Genomic DNA, 23,525 nt, shown 5'->3' on the forward strand with positions numbered 1-23,525 from the left:
TTCTCACCTTCTCATCCAGTGTCTCAGAGGCACACCACGGCTCCCGCCACCCTGACAGCACCTTTTTACCTGGCATTTGTTGCCGCAAAACTCCATCCCAAGCTCTCTTTGGAACCCCCAGGAGTATGGGGTGTCTGGCATTTCAAACCTTTAGAAATTGAACAATCTCTCTGTGAGCATGTAAAGTTTCCAGTCACTTCTTCCTATTATTCCCTAGATGTTCTTCTTGTTCCCATCCAAATTATAGGGAGGAAATGGGCAACTGTGTTGGGTTTCTTGCTCTAGATTTATCATGGAATTTAAACTTCCAAATTACAGGGCTCTCTGAGATCCTCAGACAGACTTTGACAGAATATATGGGGACATTAATGTCCAGAGCCAGCAAGGGAAGTCTGTCAGGTCTCACAAAAGAAGCAGGATAAGGTCACAGTTACAGTATCCTGGCCTCTGGTCCAGATGTCTTGGTGCATGGATGGATGGATGGATATGTAAGTGTGTGTGTGTGTGTGTGTGTGTGTGTGTGTGTGTGTGTGTGTGATAGGAACCAATTTCCTGGGGTGATCTGTTGATCTGGAGATATAAAGCCACCTTTGAGTCTTGCTATCCCTCCTTCCATGACCTCTGGGACCTGGCCTCAGGCTACCCACCTGTTTGGATTAGGCATTCTCTGTGTCAGGGCTGGACCCTGCCTCCTCACAGTGATATGTATGGCAGATCCAGAAAGGCAAGGTTGATAATAGTGTATAGACAACCTCAGTGCTGTCTGAGGGCCAGATCAGGACTTTGACGGTGTGTTGAGGGGGAAGTGTTAGACGTAGACCTGTCTTTGTTTATCTCCCTTCTGCACAGGGGCAGAGCAGGAGTGGGTGTGGTGTCTGGGTGGACATCCTGTTCTATGTACCTGTGCCAGGTTCACCAAGCACCAAGAACTCTGTCCAGGGCAACCTACCTGTTGGTGTGGGGTAGGTGGCAGTCTCTTAGGAGGTAGAAGTATGTGTACGCTCAATCTACCCATAGCAGCAATCCTCTGGCTCCCTTGAGATGGGCCGGTGAGGCCAGGCCAGGGTGAATCTTGGTGTAGAATGGGGCCTGTCCCACTGCTGTGGCGTGGGGGTTCACTGGGTGCAATCAGGGGGGCTGGCAGTCTGGCAGGCCTTGCATTTGTTGTGGGGATGAGATCTCATGGGTACATGAAGAAAGGCTGGTTCTCTGCCTCCAGTGCCTAGCTCGGGTGCCAGGAGGTGGCCACAAGCTGCTTGGCACTGGCAGTTGAGGAAATGAGTTCTTGGTCAGCATGGAGCTCCTACTGCCAGGGTGCTCTAGGGTGGTAGATGAGCACAGTCATATTGGTGCCTTGGGCCATGAGCCTACAGGGGTCTTTGTCTTCCCAGGATTCAGTTTTCTGTTCTATATCCCAGTTGGTAGCACAAAAAGGGAGGCACAGGTATGCCACACACCTTTCCCATCCCTCCCACAGCTTCCCCTGCTGCTTCTAGTCTGCCATTCTAGGACAGTCCCACCTGGTCCACAACCCATGACCCGAGCCTCTGTGATACTTTTCTATATGAAGCATGACTGTTTCATATTGTGCCAGCATGAGCAATAGGCCCCTTTCATGAGGCTTGGTGGGGGTCCTCAAGCCCAACAAGAACCAGGTTTTTCTTGTGGGCCTGAATAAGGCTTGCAGGAATGTGTGGAAGGCCCTGTGTGAGAGTCATGTGCTGGGTGTAGCAGGTTGGAGTATAACCCACTTTCCCCCTTAAGGATCCATTTCCCACGGTGAGTTCCCTGCAACCTTTTGCCAGTGGGTGTTCAGAGACTGTGAAAAAGAATCGTGTAAGGCTCTGTCTGGTGCCTTCCTCGGGTCCATCTGGTCGCATCTGGTGCAGAGTGGGGCCATGAGTCTACCAGCAACAGCCAGGTGAGCGCCCATTTCAGGCAGTGTGTGTGTGTGTGTGTGTGTGTGTGTGTGTGTGTGTGTGTGAAAGAGAGAGAGGAGGGAGGGGAGTGTGTTCTCATCTCAGCCCTTATTAGGATCCAGGGGTCTTAGGGAAGACTCTGGGTGATTGAATCTAGAGGTAGTCTCTCCGTAGCCTAGAGAAAAAAAAAAAAAAAACACTACCACTTGTGGGTCAGGAGAATTTGGCTCCTTGAAGTGTTGTTCTGCTGCCCGTAGCCAGCCTTTACAGGATACGCTCACATCCATTGTCTCTGCTTTGCCCACCGGCTAGCACACGCTGCTTCTGTTTTATAGGTGAAAATACTGGTAATTGCAATGTCATGGTGACTTGTTCTGGGTGGCATTGCCAGAAAGTGGTACAAGTAGCACCTCTCCTACTTCCTGAGCCAGGATGCTCTCCACCACGGCTCAGTGGCTTTGTCCATACCTAGGATTTAGTTTCAGTGACTATTTAAGCGTTTATGATCCCAATGCATCTGCTCAGCAGCCATGTAAGTTCACTGCACCGTGATTTTCATGTGCATTTCACAGGCGAGGAAAACGATGCAGACAGTCACGGTCAGATTTGGGCTTTGTACACTGAACACCTGACTTCAGAGTTCATTGCACTCCCTCGTCTATGAAAAAGCTCACCTGTGGCAGTGGCAGAATAAAGGAAGCCTCAGGCTTCAAACCTACACACACACACACACACACACACACACACACACACACACACACACACACGTAAGCATGCACGCACATGGTCCGGGGTGTTGAATTTTGAGTTTTGCTAGCCACCAGCTTGCTTCATTCATCACCCGTTCCCTGCCTGATGACTGTGCTGGCATCCAGAGTAGCAATGAGGGACGACAGAACACCCAGGTAAGAGTGGGTTTTGTGGAAAAAGAGGGAGCCAGGACCTGCACGCTCTGCTTATTTCCGGAGCTGATCCTGTTGCATTCCGGAAAGATTCCTATGAAAAGGCACGATTGCCCCCATCCTTTCCAGGCACCATTAGAGACTATCCATCTAGTGCAGGGTGGGCTGAGGCGGGGAGAAGAAAGAGGCTGGTACTGTTGAAGGTGCTGTTGAACTAGCTTGTCCCCTGCGAAGAGGCTGGACACGCTTGTCTTTCTGAAGTTCTCAAGATAAAAGAGAGAGAGTCTTTTTTTGTTTTTTTGTTTGTTTTGTTTTTGTTTTTTGTTTTAAGACACAAAGAAATGACCCTTGAGCTATTTCAAAGTAGCATGACTATGCATTTATAAACGGTAGGACTAAAGTTTTCTTAAATTATTGTGTTCACTCATTCATCAAAATTGTTTGTTTTCAAATCAAAGTTAGTGTTTATTAAGAAAAATGTTTTGACGTGCAGGCATTAAGGAAGAGAGAGGCACTTAAAGAAAAAGGACAGGACATACCGAAGACGTGGGTGTGGACTTCTCAAGACAGAGTGTGTTGCAACCAAAAAATGTTTTCATCAAGCATGCCAGGCACTGTGGAACTGGCATTCTATTATTTATAGCATTTTCTAAGTTTTGTAGTTTTTCATGCTGTTTTACTTTTTTGGTGTATTTTGTACTTTGACCCTTTGCAGTTTCTGGTTTTATTGCTTAAAAACAAAAAACAAAAAAACAAAGAGGGGCTGGAGTGATGGCGTGGTTGGTAACAAGCCCGAGGACCAGAGTTCTATTCCAGAACCCATATAAAAACTGCTGTGTATGGTAGTGGGTTTATAATCCCAGCACCGGGGAAGTGAAGACAGGTGGGTTCCTGGGGCTTGCTAGGTAGCAAGTCTAGTCTAGCCAGCCAGACCCAGACCACTGAAAGACCCTGTCTGAAAATAAAAGCAGTAGGCAACACCTGAAGGGTGGCACTGAAGGTTTTTTTCTATGTCCACACACATGTGCACACTTGTATACACCCACTCACACACACCTACAGACACACGCACGCACACACGCACACACTGGTATTTCAGAACCCAAACTATCTTAATCCAGTTAGAACAATCTACTAAATTACAGGTGATGGCACAAATATAATCCTAGCGTTTAGAAGGCTGAAGCAAGAACAATATGACTTTGAGGGCAACCTAGGCTACAAATAGAGACGGTCTAAAATGTACTATCTACTAAGTGCTAAATTAGAGTTCTCATTATCTGTGTGCTTATAATTTCTTCATGGTTATCCCTAAGTGTCTTTTAACATTTCTTCACCTACTAGTGAACATTACTAGGAAACCATTGTACTCAGCTCCACGAGGCAGATGAACTCAGTTCTGACATGGTTTCCTGTCCTTAGGGATTGAACCATGGTAGGTTTCCCACTTTTAACTCCTTTCTAGCATCGTGTACAAGCAATACACATTTGGCTTCAATTCAGACCCTAAAGCGTGCTTACAATATTATATACAGCCCTGCCAATAGAAGGATTCTAGCCTCCTAATAGGATTTTGGCTTGGGGAGTGAGTTCAGGTGGATAGGCTGCAACCACATTTAAGATCTGTGGGGACATGGCTCACTTGGAAAAAATTGTCACAAGATACCAGTTGCAGCCCTTCTGTTGAGAAGAGCAGAGAGCACACACCAGGGGAGAGCACACACCGGGAGAGCACACACCAGGGGAGAGCACACACTAAGGGTTGCCTTGCTTCGTTGTGACTCCTTTGGTTCTCATGAGGACTAGCCAAAAGGAAGGTGGGGAAATGTGTTTGGCCTAGTAGACTGAAGGCAGGATGCCTGCTTCAGTCATTGCCTAAAATGACCTTGAGCAAACTGCTCTGTTGGATATGCCAGCAATCCAGTGAGATGGATGCAGTTCCTGTAGTCTAATGACCTTAGCTCCATTCCGCTCATCTATCAGGTATGGAGAAAATACCAGTGTGCAAGTATTGGCTTGCCGTGGATTTGCTGAGTGGCCCAGAATAAGTCACCTCTCTTTAGTTTCTGTCATTGTAAACAGAGTTGCAGTTCCCTGAGTGCTTGGGTACTCCTAGCCCTGGCTACATAGGAATCCTCAATTCCACAGTGAAATTAAGGTTGTCAACTTCTGTCGGAAACTTCACGGGCAAGGCAAGGAAGAACCCAATTCTTAAACTGTTTCTTACTGAATTTGAACAAGCTTTCTGGGGGTATTTGGTTTCGGCACTCCTGGAAGCTCTCTCCTGCCATAATTAACTTTGGTGCCCTAAGTTCCGCATGTGTTTCTTATGGAAGTAAAGTTTGGACTTGCAGGGGGCCGAGGATGATATTGGTGCCTGCATAAGGTAGGAATGACCACTTCCCGGTCATATTGGGGTTTCTTCCCTTCTCACTTTGTTGTCTCTACTAATTGTGCATCTCACTGAAGCAGTCTTCTGGACTTACTATAAATTATCCTGGCCACGTCACTTAAACCCTCTCGTGCACACGGTATTTATGTTTGAAGCCTTTATGCAAGTGCCAGACACATTCAGAACTCAATAAATATAAGTCTGTGTGCCTGGCCAACTCGCTCCTTCAAGCTCTGCTCCTTCAAGCTCTGGCTTGGACCCTGGGCTTGTGCCTCCAGGCTCCAGCAGTGTGACCTGAGGGAAAGACAGGGGCTCAGGGCATTAGAGGAGCTGGCTGGCAGAGCCCCGCCCACCCTATTTGGGCTGCTTTCTGGGGAGACTAGTGGGGGGGAGGACTGAGCCCTCATTGGTCTAGGGACCTGTAGGTGGGCGGAGCCCCTTTGCAGTCTACTCGCAGACGCTCCCTCCCTCCCCACCTGCGCAGCGAGCGGAGACCAGACCGGTTGACAACGGCTAAGCAGCTGCTGCAGCTGCTGTTCTGGCCGGCACCGTTACCCCTGGCTTCACGCGTGTCCTCATCGAGCAGTCCTGTCCGCTCTCGCCTCCCGTCCCTTTGCCTCTGTTTGGACTCGGCTGCCAAGTAAGAGTTGGGGCGACGGCAGGGGGACACTCAGACGGACGGGGGCCATGGGCTCCGTGGCCCGCCTAGCCTCCTTGGCTCTCTGGCCCGGCCGGTCTCATGGCAGTTCGGCTGGGCTGCGGACACGGGAGGCAGGAAGGAAAGTAGCCGCGCTTCGGTTGCTCAGGGGCTGGGGTTCAGAGTTATAGAAACTGGGGATTCTTGAGCGCGCCGGCTGCACTCTCCCGTCGGAGCCCCGCAAATGGGCCTGTCTGGCGGCCTGAGGACCCCCGGGCCTGACTGGCGCCGCGGCCTTCCTGGGGACTCAGTGGGGGACTTGCCCACTTTGCCCTCCTACTTCGGGGGCATTTCCAGGAAGGTTTCGGCTACTTGGACTTCCCATCGGCCCCTGCCTCCTTGCCTTTCCCACCTGAACAACGCCTGGAAGTGTGCTGTGTTCGAAGCAGCGGCGTTGAGTAAGTTAATAAATATTATTGGATAAAGCTCATCTTTCTGGGACTTAGTTTGCTATGAAGTCCCACATAAGTTTAGATTAGAAAAGCTCAGATGAAAAGCTATTACATGGAAGTTTGGGGGAGCTCTAACTTGGGTAGTCTAGGATTCTCTCCGTGTCTCTTCCAATACTTGCTCAAGTTCAGCACTGAATTACCACGCAGGAAACCGGGGTTCCGCCAGTTCATGTGACCTTAGCGAGTCATGCTTTCGTGAGTGTCAAGTGTTTTCAACGGTACCTCAATTGGCAGCTAGATTTCAGTATCAGAAGGGCCCGATCTCTTCTGATCTGACATTGACTAACTTAATTCCTGGGCCCAGTCTCCTAACTGGTAAGTAAAGCAAGATGGTCTCCGAGACACTTGGGGCGACTGGAGCTGGGCAGTTGGTGAGTCTTAGGATGATTATGCAGCTAGACTAGCTGGAAAACTAATGTGGGGGAGACAGCTATGAAACTGAATGTGAGGAGGGATGGAACTTTTCTTCCAGACACTGTTTCTCACTCTGGGGACCCCAGAAATTGTACTTAGACATGACGTTCAGCCAAAGTACTGGTGTCCTAGTTTGCTCGGGTCTCACTCAGAGCACCCAGTAATCCTGGGAGGAGAGAGTAATGAATCACCCAGGGCTATTTTCAAACCCTGACTCGGGCTGTGCTACCAGCGCCCACACCCACTCTAAGGGTTGCAGTCCCTGCCTGCGCCATCCATATCCTTGCTGTCTGGGTTTTCTCTTGCTTTCTCCTTCCTGGAATGAAAGGGGGACATTTATTTTCTGGGGACTGGAGGTGGGCAGCCCAAGGCATAGAGAAGACTTCAGGTGGTGTCTAGGTGAGTGGTGCAGTGGGAAAAGCGGTGGGGGTAAAGTTTTTACCCTAAAGTTGTAGCTACCATTTCACTGGGTCTCTGGTGTTGGTCCGTACTTCAGAGCACTGGTCTTTTATCCAGGCTCTGGCCTCGGAATTTCTGCTCCTTGAACTTCTCTAGTTAGGGCTGAGAAACACCTTACTGAAAAGAGACTGCTCTCCCTTGCTCGCTTGCTCTCATTCTGCATTGCAAACAGCTCTTTGAAGAATACCTAGGAGCGTCTGTGGGTCCCTCCTGCCTTCCCAAGAGACTGCCCGGAGATGATATCTGCAGATGTAAAGATGGCAAAGTAGCTGTGTACCTTGTGGGGATGCAGAGGAGGAGGCAATGAGTCTTGGAAAGACGATACCTTAATACTTCCAAAGCTGGAGCACGGGAGAAAAAGAAAGGGGGTACCAAGAAGCCCAAACTTTGACCTTCTGTCTTTTTACCTTTTTTAATTTTAATGTACAAAATAATGAGTGTCGTTATAATATTTCTATACTTGCATGCTGCTATTGTACTTTGCTCATATTCACCCCCTCTAGCATCTCTGGCCATCCATCTATATTGAAATTTTAAAAATCTATTTTGGGGACTGCAGATTGGAATGGGAGCACGGGACCTCTGGAGCCAGGTATAAGGATAGCAGCGGGGACACGAGAGCAGGACAGTCCCAAGGGAAGGAGGAGGAACGTCGGACCCAGATGCTTTTTTGCCTTTAGTTAGCTAACTTCTGGAGCTCCTTGTTCCAGCCATAGATAATGTGGGTCCCTCGAAAGGCAAGTTCTTGGGGAAGGATGGAAAAAGGGTCTTTGGGTGAAAGAAGGAGTTGCTTTATTCTTAAGTAAACAGGAGAACTTTTTCTTTGAGCTCCCAATTTGGGTAGGATCAGGCTTATGTCCTTGAGCCACTTAGCTGCTCAGGGTGAGGGTGTCAATGATTTCAGGGTTTGGAACAGGAGGCACGGGCTCCCCAGTGCCTTAAAGTCTGTGAGGATCTGGAGGTGGGGGTTTGTTTTCTTTTAACTTTGCTGGGGTGTGGGGTTGGAACCCTGGGTCTGGTACATTCTAGGCAATCACTCCAGTACTGAGATATGCCATAGCCATTGGTGACTTTTATTTTCCCTCCCACACCACAACCCCAGATGAGATTTCTGAGCACTGGGCTAGTCATGCAGTTGTTGGTGTCAAGAGTTTATTGATGCTTTATTCATTTGTGACTTGGGGGCTAGGCTTGTGTGTGTGCTTATGTCCATGGGTCCTTGTAGAAGCGAGTCAGTGGATTAGAGGCCCCCAGTGTGGGCCACAGTCACAAGTCTGAAGTGCTGAGCTTGTGTATTGAGTTTCCTCTGGTGTGGCCCTCCATGTTGAGGACTTGCATGCTGAGCAGTTGTTGTTCCTGTTTACCGCAGCCACATGCAGGGATTTGAGAACCCAATGTTAAGTTCCTTAGCAGTCCGTGGTGCCACAGAACACAAAACAAGGGATCAGAGGGCCAGACACACGGAGGTCTAAATCTAGTCTCTTGCTTTCCCAATGCCTCCAACCCTCAGTTTCTATCTGTTTTCCAGTTCACCTGATTGAACGAGGCGATTCTTTGCTCAGTGCTTGATAAACTAACTACAAGCTGCTTTAGAGACGATTAGTCATTGAACTCAGGCTTGGCACTGGTTCTCATGGACGATCCATGGTTATAGCACCTACCTTTGTGAATCTGCCATCCAGTTTAGGGGTTTAGTGCCCTGAGATGCTCTTCATGGGGGAGGGGGGTGCTAAAGACATTATGAAGAATGTTAAACATATTTTAAAAAGAGAAACAATGGTGTAATTAGATCTCAACTGACCATTCTCCTAGTTACTTCACTCCATTTCTTGTTCCTTTGAAACATGTTATCATCAGTTCATCTAAAATATTTAATATATCTTTCTACAAGATAAGGACTTGAAAAAAAATAACTACAGTATCATTATCACACCAAACCTTTAATGTCACCAAAAGTTTGGCTAGTATTCACATTTCCAATTGTTTTGTCCTAGAGTCCCCGCCAGAGGGGACCTGCTTTTGACTGAGGAGAGAGTGATTGACGGGTGGATACCATTTGATCTGAACTACAGAAGAAAGGCCAGAGGAGCTCTTCGTTTTTACAGATGCCACATTACCAGTAGCAGATGCGAGCTGCCTCTGGGGATCCTGATCCCAAGGCTGACCTGTAGAAGCTTCTTGGAGAAACTCCAGAAACTCTGTGCCTTTATTCCTCTAGTAGCAAAAGAGAGATTTAATTCCCACTTGCCTCCTGTGCTCAGGGGCCACCCAAGAGTTTGAGGTCAGCAGGCCTGGGAGAATTCCTAGGAGGCTGCTCTCTATCCAGGCCCCTCCCCAGCTCTGGGACCCTGAGGCCAATTTGAAGCAAAACAGGATGCATTCAGGATGAGTCTTTCCCAGCTTGTCATCTAATCACCGAGGCCCAGCTTGGAGCTTCCTCTTTCATTTATGATAAAAACCCTTCACTGTCTCTCTTTTCCCTCCTTCCCCATTAAGGGTGTGCTGACTTCCTCCATTTCCGGGCCAGCCCTCCTCCAGCCCCATGTGGGCCGAGTGAGGCCTCTGCCCTCACCTACCCCACTGCAGACTGTCTTGTCAGGGAGAGAAAGACCCCAGGAATGTGCTGCCTGGCTACAGTCTCTTGCTCTTGGTCTGTCCTTGGGAGAGGAGTGGCCCCTTTCCAACAAGCCTGGGGTCCTGCCACTGCTTGGTTAATGATTGAGCCACATAATAACCACCTTGGAAAGTCACCTCTACAGGATGGCCATTAACTAACTCCTTGTCCACTCCAAGCCTTAAAGGGACCCACCCCATCCTAAACTCCATCTCCTCCCAGAGGGATACTGACAAGTATTCAGTCGTAAAAACTTGTAGAGTCGATTAAAATTCTGCCCCTCTGTCCTATGTTTGGACAAAGAGTAGTTATTACTATTGTTTGAAGTACATACACTCATATTAGATGTCATTGCGTTTTGTGTAGGCATTAGAGTCGGGAAGGGATTGAGGTATTTCCAGGAGCCTAAAAGAACAAGAAATTAGCCTGGTAGCACAAGCTTGTAATCCTAGCTACTTAGGAAGTTGTGGCAGAAGGATAATACGTTGAAGGCCTGTCTGGACTACAGAGTAAGTTCAAAAGCCATCCAGACAACCTAGCAAGACTGCTTCAAAATAAAAGAGAGAGAGAGAGAGAGAGAGAGAGAGAGAGAGAGAGAGAGAGAGAGAGAGAGAGAGCTCAGCTCTCATACCTGCCTAGCACGTGTGAGGCCCAAGTCCAATCCCAAATGCTGAGATGGGGATTGCGGAGAGGGGTCTGGAGCCAGTCAGCTGAGAGGCTGAGGGCCTCTGGTGGAAGAAAAAGTCTTTCACCAAGAGTTTGTAGCTAGACAGGCAGTGGGAGGTGGGAAGAGCCAGGCCAGAACCCAGACACAATTTAGAAAGTTCTAGGACACAAGCACTTTTCTATAGTTTCAGATAGAACAGAGGAACCAACTTTTAATGAACCCTGTATGTCTAATAGAGTCAGGAACTTGACCTCTGTTTCTGTCTCTGAGTGACTTTAGGAAAACGCATGTGTTACCCCTGGGCCTCAATTTCTACATCTGTAAATTGGGTGGGACAGGTACACGGACTCAGAGTTTCCCAGCTCCTTTCCAGCTGGGCAAGCATGTGTTTCCACTTAACACCTTTTGCTTATCCACAGGGTGATATAGGTCTGGCTACAAATTCTCCCAGGCCCAGCCACTAAATCTCCATGGCCTGGGTACGGCTGAGATGTCTGACTCCACCACTGTCACAGCTGGAGTCTGCTCCCTAGCTCCTCCCCATGTTCGCATCTGTCCTAGGAGGTCTCCCTCTGACCCATTCAGTCACAAGTTAATGAGTGACTTTTCCCTCTGGGGAATATGAGCCCAAGGTGTTCCTGCGATCTCAGGACTGTGGGAATCAGGGAGGGCTTGGCCTGTTGTCCTCACCTTTATTTTTCTTCCTCACAATCTCCCCTAGAGGTAGGTATGCAAACAGAGTCCAAGGAAGAAGGGCCTTTAGAGGGCACAAGGCCCGCCCGCACCTTCTGAAGCTCCTCTCTCCCCCTTATGCTGTCTAGTCACTGTTCACCTGGCTTCAACACCCTGGAGCAATGTAAGTTGCAAGCTGTGGCTTCCCATCAGTAGGATGACCGCAAGTTTTGTCTTCTGTTGAACTAAATGATAGCTCTTGGAGGCTTTGAACTCTGAGGCCCAGTTCTGCCCCTTGGAACTACTCTCTGTGTTCTCCAGCCTAAACATCTCAGCTCCTGCAAATATTCTTTTTGGGCCTGGGTCAGCCTCCTCCTCCTCCTCCTCACTGTCCCCTCTATATGCTGCTATTTGTGGCCCTTTTAGCAGTGGGGTATACCCGATCCTCCTCTGTTTATTTTTACTCTGAACCTTTCAGGATGACCATTTTAATAATCCCTCTCCAATGAGCCCACCAGGCAGATACTAAGGCCCCAGAATCTGGAGCTGAGACACCTTGTACAATCCTTTCCAGGTGGTTTGTTGTTCAGGTCCAATCTGCAAAACTGGGGACCCCTTGGAAAGCAAGGCCTTTCTCTTGGTGTCTGTCCTCTTCCTTGACAGGTGACAGACAAGGTTGTTGAGAGCAGATATTCAGCTAGATGTGCTGATTATAATGTAGCCTGGGTGGGAGGCTTTGAACACTGTGCTCTTCTGCCATTTGCCCTCTGCAAGAAGGAAGGAAAGGGGCTATTTTAGGGAGTACTGAAGCCAGAAATGGGTGTGAGCCATGCCTACAGTGGGGACTATAAGAGTGAATCAGGCAGAGAGAAATACCAACTCAGTCATTCCTTCCTGTAGCAAGCGGTGATGACAGCAACCCATTTCTTCAGTTTCCCGGACCCTCTCACTTCCATGCTCCCTCTGTTCTCAGAACAGCCTGGCAAAGTAGCTGCCCTGATCCCTTCAACGTGATCTTCGGCAAACTCTTCTGAGGCTCAGGAGGGGAAAAGAACGGTTTCTAATGAGGCACGATTTGGAACCCAGGTCTCGGCCCTCAGCTCTTGGTGTTTTCCTCAAACCACACCCGGCACTCAAGGCAGCTGAGGCTGACTCGGCAGCTTCCTCACCACAGAGGAACCTCTGCCTAGGCTGCAGCTCTGTTCCTGTGGCACAAGGAGCAACCTCCAGGGGAGGTGGCCTGGGATTTCCTGTCCTTTATCTGGACGGGCCAAAGACTGGCCCGTCTGAAGTATGTACTTGTAACCCACCATTTTGCTGCAGGCTGAGTTCAAATCAGGCTGGGCAGTGTCAGGGATGTTGTAGGAAGGGCTTGGCTCTAAACAACTGGCACATGCAGCCTGTACCCCAGCAGGACTTTCTCAATGGACAAAAAAATAGAGAGGCTGAGGATGTGGCTCAGTTGAGAATGTACTTGCCTAGCATGTGCGAGGTCCTGTATACAACTCCCTGCACTCCGTAAACCGAATGTGGTGATGCATACATACCTGATCCTAGCACTTGGGATGTAGAGCAGGAGGATCAGAGGTTGATGATATATAGCAAATCTGATGCCAGCTTGGGATATATAGGACTTTGGCAGAAACAAAGAAAGGAAACAAAAGAGTGGGATGTGGGAAAAGGCCCAGAGCACAGCAGAGCTCTGTATACAAGGTGTCCAGAGCAAGAGGGTGTTGGGAAGAACATGAGCTCTGTTTTGATAGTCTTGTTTTGATAGTCTTGTTCAAAGCCTTGGGTGGTTGCACGTCTCTGAGCGTGCATTTGCCAATGATGAGGAAACATGTACCTACCTCCCAAGGTTGTTGAGTATTTAGTCCAAATAACATCTTTGTCTCTAAGTAGTACTTGGTGCTGCCTTGTTACTTTGCTGTTTTTTACTGACCTGGGGTGATGCATGGCTCCAGCATACCACCTCTGTACATTGGGTCAGGACTTCCTGTGACATCAGATTCTATCACATCTAGGAAATCTCTCTTGTAGTTCCTATAGGGCTCCTTCTTCTGACCATCTTTGGTGGCATTTGTGACACTGCAACAGATTGTGGTAATGACGATAATAGCAACAATAGTGACCTCTTCTAAATCCTTGACACATTTTTACCATACATAGCTCCTGTGACAATTTTGTAAGGCAGTTAGAGCTATTACATATAAAGAAGATGAGTAAGGAGCAATTAAAGAAAAGATATGTCCAAGGTCAGACAACTGAGGAGTGATAAAATGAGGACCCAGGTGTTCTGACCATACCTCCTGTAACCTTAATGGCAGACTCTTTCTAGATGCTTGACCTGGAGGCAAGGGCATCGGTTTGGGCCTCTCTTCTCCCTCCAAGTGCTCATCATATCCAGAAGCAACTCATCTTTTTGGGCAGTCAGTCCCCAGATCGCTCGCCTACTGGCCCTGCCCCCCACCCCTGTCTCTAAGGCAGGAGGAAAAACACGGAGTCTTGGGATACTCTAAAATAGAGCCTCATTGGAGTTGGGAAGGGCCTGCAGGAGGGATTTGGGGGTGGTTCTGGCAACAACACTAGGTCTGCTTTATTAGCACCTTCTTGCACTGAGGGTGGGGAGCAGGGTGCTGGGTGTCATCGGGGAAGAGGAGACATTTTAGTGTGCTGTCTTGACAACCGGTTGCATTATTTAGAAGGTGTGGGTGGGTAGGGGCAGGCAAAGACTGGGCGGATTAACACTTGTGAGATCCCTCCAGCTCATATAGCCTATGCTTGCACTGGGATTATGTGGGTGGGGGAGTTGTCCAGAACATCTAGCTTCCCCACCCCCACCAAGTTCACCCATCTCAGACTCTTTGGGGGCTGCAAGCTTCCTTCCTTAGGCTGTACTAGCTGCCAGGTCCCCAGCTTTGGAGTTTGTTCCTTGTTATCTTGTCTCCAAAACAAGCTTCAGGGGTGCCTCAAAGGACAGTTTGTCTTAGTCTCTGCTTTCCTGGGTAGGATGGGCCGGACAACATCTCTGGCCAAATACACTGGGAGAGCTCAGCTTTTGTTGTATTTTCAGACCTTGGTGCCTGGCATACGGCCTGATAGTAAGTAAGTGCTCGTGGCCCATTACTTCAAATACATCCACACTTCATAGGGAAAGGTCTTTGGAGGGGGAATCCAAGAGGGGCTGAAATGGAATCCATCAGCTGGAGAAACAGTGGAAGAAGAAGTAGAAGAAGAAGAAGCCGGAGTACAGTAGAAGACCCCTGACCTTTCACAGTCTCGGCTTTATGCTTTGCAGGAGTCATTCCTTGCTTTGGACGGGGTTGCTGGGACCACCAAATGGAATGTGAGGTGATCTAGTGCTTTTTCCCATGGATGGGAACTACTTCAGGCTAAGTGTTCATACTGGGCACATGTGGGGTGGGGGGTGCACAAGTTGGGGCCGGTGAGATCAGTGGAAGACCAGTGGTTAGCCCTGTTTTGAGCATCCCATATCCAGGCACATAACCTCCACCACACACAGGATAAATGGGCTGTTATCTCATTTGATCTTTGCAAAAACAAGTGGGTTCTGTGATTACATCCCTGTTTTAGAGATAAGGACACCGAGGTACAGGGAAATCAGGAAACCTGAGGAATACGGTCTGTGCAGTCCTTGGCCGGAAACACAGTAACTCTCCAGTAACTGTCCGTTATTCATTGTTGTTAATAGTTAAATTTGGTATCATACAGATTGCCATTAATGAACACAGTCCATTAACAAGGAGCAAAAGCAGGGTGGAAAGGTGTATCTTCAGGTTGTCGGCCTCACTCTTCATGCCTTCCCCCACAATGCTGGTCCTGTAGGTCTTACACAACTGGTAGGCACCATTTGGAGTCCTCTTGCCTATGGTTCTTTCACGGCCCAAGCACTCCCCTTGCCAGTCACACCCTAGCCGGGTGCACACCACAGCCCTCCTCTCTCTGACTGGCTGCAGGGCTGAAGGGAGGAGGAGCTGTGTCTGCTTGCTTCTTGAAGAGGCCACTTCTCTCAGGCCCATTTCCTTTCTGTCAGAGACATTTTTTTTTTCTGGATCCCAGGGTGGGGCCAGGCTACTTTAAGGCATTTCCTGCCCAGGAGTTTATATTTGGCTTCAGAAAAAGGAAAGGGAAATAGGCACGGGGAGTAGGATGAAGAGGTGGTGGCACCAGGTCAAAGTAAGCGAACACCCAGGCTTTGCGGCCGAGAGAGGGAAGTAGGGAGGTAAGGAGTGCTCAAGACGACTCAGGTGAACGTCATTGCCCACACTTAAGCTGAGTGCAAGAGCTAATAGCCCCCCCCCCCCTCCGGGAGAATGCCTCCACCCTTAGGCAGCGTTCATTTTCTGTTCTCCTCCCTGGATGTTCCTGATTCTTTGCTTTCTGCCCTGGGGGCATGTCGTTCTGCCCAGCAGAGCTGCCTAAAGTCCAGCAGCTGTGAACTTCAGGTAGATGCTCAGTTCTGTATCACACTGCGGGGATAACAGAAGCTAGAGCCAGAAGCGAGGACACTGGTAAGTCGGGAAGCAGAGCTTCCTGTCTGGGCGTTGCCAGAACATTCAGTATCCCTTATCACACTGCACTGGGAGCACCCAGACAAATAGAACCCGGTGAAACGGAGCTACCAGTCAAATGGGGAAAACAGCTTCACATGCTCATGAATGTTGAGCGTCGGGGAGGCTTCAGGGGCTGGAATGTTCGCTCTAGCCTGAACCTTGGGTGTCTGTTTAGAGTAGGGCAGTTTCTGCCCCAGATTTTGGACAATGAGGAGCCGATTAGGCTGCAGAATAGGAGAGTGACTGGGTTAGGGCTGGAGTCTTTGGGAGGAGAAGCTAGTAGGCTAACCCGTGGACAGGAGTGACTGGAAACTAGAAACAGAGAGAGAGAGAGGACTGAATTGCTCTAGGCATGCGATTCCGGAACATAGCTGTGGATGGGAAGCCTGACCATGTAGTGGGAGAAGTTGTTAGGAGCTGATGACTCAATCAATCTGTAGGAGGAAACAGGAGGACAAGGTGTTGGATGGCTTTTGAAGCAAGAACATCCAGTCAGCAGAGCTCTTCCCTCCCATTCCCTTTTGGAGTACCTAACGCCAAATGCATCTTCCTTCACAGTCCAGGACAGCTCGTCTGCTGAACCACCCATTGCCAGCTAAAACTCTAAGGTGGTTTGCCTGACCTTCAGCCCAAAGGTTTGGGCCCATACTCCAGTGGAGAGCAGTTACTGCTGCTCTAGCATCTGCCTTAGACTAGTTTGCTTGGCATCTCTTGCCTCTAGGCTGGAGACTGGAATGGGTGGAATAGCACATAGCTTATGAAAACGAATGTCTTTCCTTGTCGGTGGTGACCTTGTCAGAGCACCTGGGACTAAGTTGGGGACAGGAGCCCCTGGGGGCAAGAAAGCGAATAGAGCAACTGTAGCAGAGCAGGTGGCAGCTTTGACCTTCACTGTCACAGGGAAACCCTGGGTTGGGTAGGAATGTCAGCTGTCTACTTTGGCCCCACTCTGTCCGTTGCTAGCCTAGGAGACCACAGGCCTGGCTGCCTCTGGACCCAGCTTCTCAAACAGCTCCGGTGAGCCGGGATTTACTTAACCTCACAGCTCATGTGAGTCTTTTTATTTACAACTACTTACAGGACTCAAACCACTACTTTGGGGAGCCTTGTATAATTTCCATATATATAGAACTCCATCCCAGAGCTGCCACCTCTCTGGCTGACCCATAAAGTCAAGGGATCTCCATTGGCAGTGGTATCTATGCTTTACCTCACCACCAGAATGGCTCCCAAATTGGTACGGCTGCCTGAGGGTATCTTGGTAAGACCGAAACTGACGCTTCAGACATCCCTCTCCTTCTCATCGAGTTGGAATGATCAAAAATGTCTCCAGACATTTGTCGAAATGGGAAGGGAATTTGTCCCTGGATGGGAGTCCTTTCAGTAGGGACTCCAAGTGTTACCCTGTGAGCAGGTACAGACATGAAGTATCAGAGGAGAGGCACATTAGAGGGTCTGCACATGCGCACCTAGCTAGCCCAAAACTTCAGTGGCTTGAGAGCTTGGTACCACCCTGTCCCATACAACCCTCCTAAGCTGTTTGCTTTGTAGGCCCTTCGTTTGTGAGGGGAAGACTCCAGAAGGATTGCTCACATGGGCCGAGGAGCTTGGCCTCCAGCTGCAGTTCCGGCAGAGACTCAGGCTGGCATCTGAACAGGTGCAGCAGGGCCCCCAGTTCTGCCCTACGACCTAGCAAGCAGAAGGCCAGCCAGTGTCTAGTACTGCCAAAGTAGGGCGGCTGAAACCCAGTGGCCCTTGCCATGGTGCCCCTCCAGAGAGCTTTGGAATGTGGGATGGGAGCTATTTTCGTCTTGTCTCCCTTCCTCCCTGCTCCTCCTTCCCCTGCCAGCACTGAGTTGGAGTGGCAATTCCAGCTAAGAACAGCAATAGCAGAAAGTGGTGGGTCTTCCAGTGGGCAGAAAATTACTTACCCTCTTCCACCTCCTGGGCAAGAAGGGACGTGTCAGTGGCCCCAGAATACATGACAGTTCAGTGAAGACCCCTTTCTCTCTATCCCAAAGAGGTAGGAAAACCAGCTAGTCACCTGTCACCTGTCTTCGCTACACCTCTAAGAATCACATTCCCATACTAGGCTCAAAGGCTAGGTGGGTAAATGTGTCCATACGGAGGACACGGAAGGGGCAATTAGGGCCAGTGCCAAGGATGGTAGCTTCTGAGCTACAAAGTCCCCTCTCAGGGCCATTCTGTCTTGAAAAGGCTCCTCTCCAGGGGTGGGGAGTGAAAACAGGAAATGGACCTTGGATCAGCCAAGAGAAATGAACTGAGAAATTTTTAGGGAGGGCTTAGCATCTCCTGGCTGTAGTACGGGCTCTGCAGTGGTGTGTAGCCCCACTGCCTGCCTCTCTCTCCTAGCTCAACCCAGGCCTTCACAGAGCCTACCCCTGGGAACTTACGTTGTCCCACAGACAGTGGTTCCCAGTACACTTGGGATACTCGCTTTTCCTCCTGCTCCCACTGAAAGCGGAAGAGACCAGTATTGATACTAGACCCTGTTTGTCAGGCATCCGACCTATGACAAGGGTCATGGGAGAGATACCTTTCCAAACAGGAAGCTAGTACGTAAGGTAAAGGAGACTGCCATGTCTGCTGAAAGACAGGACTAGTCAGCTAACGGTTTGATTACGTGACCTTCATAAACACCCACAGACTTCTCCTCTCCCCACCATATTAGTGTTAGTCATACTCTCTTGCCTGTGCCCTCGAGGCCTGGAGCAAACTTCTGCCAGTGGCTCGAAGAGGCTTGATTCTGGCCTCTGGGGAGCACCTTTCTAGGGCTCTATATGTGTGGGGGCCTATTTCGCTAGTCAAGGCTGGTAGGGCAGGAGTTCTTTATCTCTCCTGCACTTCAGAAGCATCTGTAGAGCTCACAGAAGCAAAGGCACAAGTGAAATCCAGCTTCATCCCAAGAGATTCTAATTTAATCAGTCCAGGCACTGGCATATTTCAAGTCTGCCCAGGAGCTAATGGGCACTAGAGTAGAAGGTGATGGAGAAATGAGATGGCATACCCAAGGCCAGTAACTACTAAGAGACAGTTTCATGTCAGGCCTTGCGACATCTGTCCGTTCCCTGCCTCGGGCCCATTGCCTTGCCTGGTGGCCAGGCCTGAGATGGACTTTTTTGATTGAGAAAGAGAAGGAGGAGCCTGGAGCCTGGGCAGCTCTTTCGCAGACCACTGAGTGTCTGGACAGAAGGACCTTAATTTAAGGCAGATAAACATGTGAAGAGGGGTACCCATCCCTAGACAAAGGTTCATGCCGTTGGCTGAGTGGACCTTCTTGCCTCCTGCGACATAGTTTCCTGGTGCCTTGTCTAGTCCTCCTCACTCGCTTTTCTCATCTCGCTGTAACTAATACGGCATCTCCATGTGCCTTAAAGTCTTAGGAGGTTACAAAGTTCACATAGCCTTAAGCAAACTCTCCCTCTGTAATGCTAACTGTATTTGTCACATTTAAACCCAGCAAAGGAAGACTGTGGGTGTATGGCTCAGCTGCAGAGGGCTTGCCTAGCCTGGGCAAATGAGGTCCTGGATTCTATCTCCAGCACAGAAACAAACAGGAAGAGGAGGGGAGGAAAGAGAGGAGGAGGAGGAGGAGGAGGAGGAGGAGGAGGAGGAGGAGGAGGAGGACCACCAAAGGTCTGATCACACCCATGTGGTAACCAAGGAAGTTGACAGGAGACTCTTTTTTTTTCCTTTTATTGAAAATAGATTCTTTTCTCATACAATATATCCTGATTATAGTTTCCCCTCCCTCTACTCCTCCCAGTTCCTCCCCCTCCCCTCCCCTCTGGATCCACACCCTTTCTGTCTCTCATTAGAAAAGAACAGGCTTCTAAGAGATAACAAGCAAACAGGACAAAATAACATATAATAAGATGAAGCAAAGACTATCATTGAAGTTGGACACGGCAACCCGGCTGGAGAAAAAGAGGCAGAGACCCTCTCATTTTCACAGTCGGGGGTCCCATGAAATGCTAAGCTAATCGCTATAATATACATGCAGAGGACCTGGCGCAGACCTGTGTAGGCCCTGTGCTTGCTAATTCAGTCTCTGAGAGCTCATATGTGCCTTGCTTAGTTGATCCAGAGGGCCGTGTTCTAGCAGGCGTCTTCAATCCCATTGTATGAATGCGGCAACCATAGTTTAGAGAAGGAAGCAAGGTGCCCAAGATGATTTAAGCAGTAAGCAGGGAAACTGGCTTGATTAGAATTTCCCCCTTAATTTAGTTGTTACCATTAGGCATTATCCTAGTAGACAGATATTGGTGCTATTTTTCCTGAGTGTGTGAAAATTTCCTGTGTTCATAGGATATCAGCAACAGGACCCTTGCTTTGCACCTTGGTCCCTCCTCTGCATAAAAATGCTGTGTGCTAAGATCTATGGTATGTGACTTGGATACATGTAGATGCATGTATTGTCATTGGCTTTTAAATCTTCTGCTATACTGCCCTTAGTACCCTGCTTTTCCTGACACTCTCTACAGGACACTGGTGGGTAGAGTAGAGCTGTGAGGCCCAATTCCTGTCTGGAGCTTCCTATTACTCTTAAGCGTGTATTAGTTAGGAATCTCCCCAGGGAGAGAGTCTGAGCTTTAATATAGATGGAATCCAGTCTGTGCCAGCTGAATGCTGACTGACCTGTCCTGGCTTTGGCCAGTGCACCAGCTGCAGAATACATCAGTTGAAACTGTTGGCAGTCATGCTCTGGAATCTGCACATCTGGACACAGAGGTTAGGGCCAGGGGCTACAGACATTCTTGCCTCACTCGCCTCAGCCTGCCCAGTGTCACTCTTCCTGTTGGGCACATAAGCCAGTTCTCAGTCTGGGCTGAGCTGGTTCCAGCCTCAGGTGAGTTGACTTTAATGTAGGTGGGGGTGGGGGTCACTTCTGGCCTAGCCTGACAGGCTGGGACATGTTAGATGGATGAAGCAAAGTACTTTAGTTCACCCCTTAATCACCAAGACATATGTCACTGACTGTTCCATCTGAGAGGGAGCCTCAGGGCCTCAGGGCCTTCCTGAGAAGGTGTATTGTCAGAAGTCAGTGTCCCTGACATCCTGCTCCGTAATAACCCATTACATTCTCTGGATTCCTGCTATGGAGGGCTGCTGAGGAATTCAGTCCTGAGACCTACCCCAAACTCCCTTCTCTGAAGTCTCTGCTGCTTAACCTTACTTCCCTGGGCCATTTGGCTCCAATTCTGAGATTGATGGGACTCATTCATCAGACGCAGAAGCTCATGTTGCCCAGGCCACTTTCTCCAGTTCTCCTTTTTATTTAGAACTTTCAAAACCAGATCTCGGAGGGAACACAGTTATTGAGTGCTTGGCATAGTGTGCCAATGGTTTTTCTCTCCCCTAGTGTTTCACTTAGTGGTCCTTTTAGTGGAGGCAATAGAGAGATTTATAACTTGCCCATTGTCAGAGATGGTGACTGGCAATATCAGGATTTGAACTTAGGCCTGTGGTTTCACTAAACAAAAAGGAGCAGAAAATAATTTTTTAGAACTTAGAATTGGTTCCTTGCTTGCCTGGACTCTGGGGGCTGGTAATGTAATGTCATGGGAAAGAACACCAAACACAAAATTAAATGATCAGGGTTGTAGCTTCAGTTATGATATTTAATTCTGGGTAACACTGGATACTTACTGTTTTTACTTTGGGTGTGCTTGCTTGCACACTATAGCTTGAAATAATATTAATACAGGGCTGGCGAGAAGCGCACACACACAGATTGATTGATAGATCGATAGATCGATAGATAGATAGATAGATAGATCGATAAATGTGTTCCTGTCATGCGGAGGATTAGTGACCATACCAGACTTATTATGCTTTTGAGGTCACGGTCTCTTGCAAAGTCTGTCTGCAAAGTCTGCCCTGCTCTATTCTTCAGACTTTTCTTTTTGTCCTAATGACAGGAAAGCAAAGCTGGTTGCCATGCAAGGTGCTCAGATCCTAGAAGGGCCTTCTGTTGGGACTATGGTGGAAACAGGACGAGGAAACCCTTGTGGTAGCCAAACCGTAGGCTTCAGATGCTCCCTTACTTGGTGTGTGTAGTCCCCTTTCCCCTTCCTTTGGTCCTGAACCGTTGGCCCGCGGAGGTGAATCTTTTACCAGGCCTGCATCGCCCCCTGTCAGACAAGCTGAGGTACTGCTAGCAGGACTCTGACCCCGAAATGCCTCTTAGGAAGTTGCACTATGAGAACACACACAGAGTTGTGGGTGCTCACATGGACCAAGAAATCTGCATGCATAATCCAGGCGCACTATCCTGTACTGATCCTCATGGCTCGTAACCATGAGAAGATTTGGTTGCAGCTCTCTGTAAAGACAGATGCTAGTGTGGATGCTGAGTTGATGTATGTACTTGGAGAAATTCACAGACACTTACCCCTGCCCCACCCATTTGCCCCAAAGCCTGCCAGTACACCAAAGCTTGCCAGACATTCTCTTTTCCTCCCAGTTCTCTTCAGTGTGTGATCCTCAGAGGGGGTTATTACTATTTTTGATACCCGCCTCCCCCGTTCTTCTCTTCCTTGTCTACTTGCATTTCTGAATGAGTGCTTTTTTTTTTTTTTGGTTTTTCGAGACAGGGTTTCTCTGTGCAGCTTTGCACCTTTCCTGGAACTCACTTGGTAGCCCAGGCTAGCCTCGAACTCACAGAGATCCACCTGGCTCTGCCTCCCGAGTGCTGGGATTAAAGGCGTGCGCCACCACCGCCCGGCCTGAATGAGTGCTTTACAAGTACTTTTTCTCATCAATCCTGGCTGTCAGGGTCTCCTCTGAGATGTCCTTGTGAGTGAGCACTAAGAAGATAGAGCTTTTCCTGTCTTAGGGAAAAAACAGCACTCTCCTTAGAGTTCCTGGGTCAGCAAGGCCACCACATACTCTAAAGAAATGGAGGGAATGTTGCAGGCAAGCCTCCATGGTCAGAGCAGCTCTTCTGAGACTAGCAGCTTTCCCCTGCCAAGCCCACAATGCCACAGTCCGTGGTGGCAGGATACCCCCGCCCCGGGCAGTACCTTGGCAGCGCCTACAAGGGGAACAAGTAGCTACTGCTACATAGTCCTAGAAGTCTGCTGCTAGTGTTTAGCCTCTCTGGTGACCAGGAAGGCCTCTTCTGTGGCTCCTGTCTGGCTTTCCTTTGTAGCCAGCTCTGTGTCAGGTATTCCTAGAGCAGAAGAGAAAGGCCAACCCAGCTATTACTGTGCAAGACCCCCACTGTGGCGGTCTAACGTTGGGCACTGGAGTGTTCCACAAATAGGCCGAGCCCGTAAGGAGAGGCAGGACTGTTCTGGGAAGCCCCCTGGGGAAGGAGGACTGGACATTAATGAGTAGGTGGGGAGGGAAAGAACCAGGGAAGCTGCTGTCACAAGGGCTGGAAGCCCAGAGAAGAGCCAGACTTACCTCGGACTCCAGTTTCAGCACGACCACTTGGTCAGCTGTGAAACTGTAGGCAAGTCTCCTCTCCCATCCTGTCCACCTTCCTCCCTTCTCCTCAGTGTCTCAAGCCAAGGTTGGTCTTGAACTCACAATCCTCCTACCTCCACCTCCTAAATTCTGGGATTGTAGGCATGTCTTATGCCTGACTTGAGTCATTTCCTTTCAAAGTTTGTTTCTATGGCTGATAGAATGAGGGGAGTAGATCCTTCTTTACAAGTGCTTGTGTCTTAGAGGAGATTGGCCTTTCAGCGGGCTGGATGATGATGGGCAGGATAGTGACAGAGGAAGTAGGAAGT

Source organism: Peromyscus eremicus, chromosome X, assembly GCF_949786415.1.
Source record: "Peromyscus eremicus chromosome X, PerEre_H2_v1, whole genome shotgun sequence".
In the NCBI taxonomy this organism is placed as follows: Eukaryota; Metazoa; Chordata; class Mammalia; order Rodentia; family Cricetidae; genus Peromyscus; species Peromyscus eremicus.